General features: G+C 37.7%; 1 pseudogene; it reads right to left on the bottom strand.

Annotated features, from left to right (window-relative positions):
• Positions 1–559: 559 nt before the first annotated feature.
• LOC138828798 (14-3-3 protein zeta/delta pseudogene) lies at positions 560–1,366 on the bottom strand (annotated as a pseudogene).
• Between the last annotated feature and the right edge of the window lie 405 nt (positions 1,367–1,771).

The following is a 1,771-nucleotide window of genomic DNA, read 5'->3' as shown; positions in this document are numbered from 1 at the left end:
GTGTAGAAAAAATAATGAGAGCAAACAGAAGATAATTTTACAAATAATTGAATGTGAATCGTTTCTGCCCTTATCTGGAGTTAATCGGTCATAATTTTGTCTTAAAGAACATTTCTGGTCATATAGTCAAAAGTTGCACACTGAGATAGACGTTTCCACAGAAATACTTGATTCCAACATGGAATAATAATGGAATATCTGTTTCTGCCACAGCCCTGAAATTTCTCCAAAACTTTATAATACCCATGATAACTACACCTTTGACTGGAACCAATTTTCCCTTTTATGCCCTACGAGTACAAACTAATATATAGGAAGATGTCTTGGCTTAGACATGGAAACAGTTTTAGCACTGTGAAGTCACCATGTACCAAAGTATATGCCAAATGTTTATAACTTTTATAAAATAACAAATCCTCATATTGGTCATCTGAAGATGAAGACAGATAATAAATGTTAACCCACTCTCCTCCCTTAATATTAAACAAAAAATACACATGGGAAATACAGAAATTCAAATAGAATTTATACAAACCTGTCATTAATTGTAAATGAGAAACTATTTCTGGGGCAGCATGGTTGATAAATGAGGCAGACAAGAGTCAGAAGGCTGGTTAGTTTTCCCCTCCTTTTTCTGCTTCTTCTTCATTCCTTGGGTATCTGATGTCCACAATGCTAACTTGTCTCTCAGTAACTACATTATTAGCATACTCTTTTTCTATGAGCCTTCACTTAATGTATCAAGTTCAGCAATGACTTCATCAAAAGCTGTCTTTGCAAGAAAGCAAGATTCCTTTGGGGAGTTTAGAATCTCATAACATAACATTGAGAAGTTAAGGGCCAGACCTCTTCTCATAGGATGCATTGGCTGCATTTCCTTTTTGCTGATCTCAAAACTTTCTTGGTATGCTTTTTTGACTGATTCACAATCCCTTTCTTGTCATCACCAGTAGCAACCTCAGCCAAGTAGTGATAGCAGTCTATCTTCATTTTCAAATAGAAGAATTTGCTCTCTGCTCATGAAGAATTAGGGATCAAGTACTTTTCCAAGAGAGAACGTACATCATTGCAGATAGCTCTTAGCTCGTTTTCAATTCTTTATGTGTTCTTGCAGCATATGCTGCTTTTTTTCAGCACCTTCCATCTTTTGCTCAATACTTGAAATGACCCTCCATGGGTCATTTGAACAAATGAGTTCGTATGGGTTCCTATGAGCAACTGAGAGAAAATTCCTTTCCTGATTAGAAATTCAGCTCCTTTCTCAGTTACAGACTACATGGAGGCTGCCATGTCACCATATCACTCAGCCTGCTTAGCCACTTTGGCCTTCTGCACCAGCTCATTTGTATCCATGACTGGATGTTCTGTGTCCAGAGTAAGTGGTGGAGGACACACAGTAGTTTAATGGTCTCTGGATAGTGGAAGCAGCAGCCGTGAGGTTGACACTCTGTCCCTGGACCTCGCAGCTAACAAGCTCCAGTGGCTTTGCAGACAGGGCTTCCTCCTATCCAATTTCATTGTTTTTACATCACCTATAACCTTAATTCACCCTGAAATTTTCTCAGTCAGTGAAAGAACATTTTGATTTTTACACATGTTTTGTCATTTGAAAATGATTTCATGTCCAGACATTATAGTAACATGACTGTGGAATTTATGTTTTGAAACAATATTGTCTATGGAAGTGTGTATGGTAATCATTCTATCGTGACCTCGCACCATGAAGATGAGATAATGAATGAAGTCTTGCCTTGTACTCCAACTGTTACTC

This window comes from Dipodomys merriami, unplaced genomic scaffold, assembly GCF_024711535.1.
Source record: "Dipodomys merriami isolate MVZ:Mamm:240054 unplaced genomic scaffold, mDipMer1.0.p SCAF_164, whole genome shotgun sequence".
Classification (NCBI taxonomy): domain Eukaryota; kingdom Metazoa; phylum Chordata; class Mammalia; order Rodentia; family Heteromyidae; genus Dipodomys; species Dipodomys merriami.
This window is presented reverse-complemented; position numbering and strand designations above follow the sequence as displayed.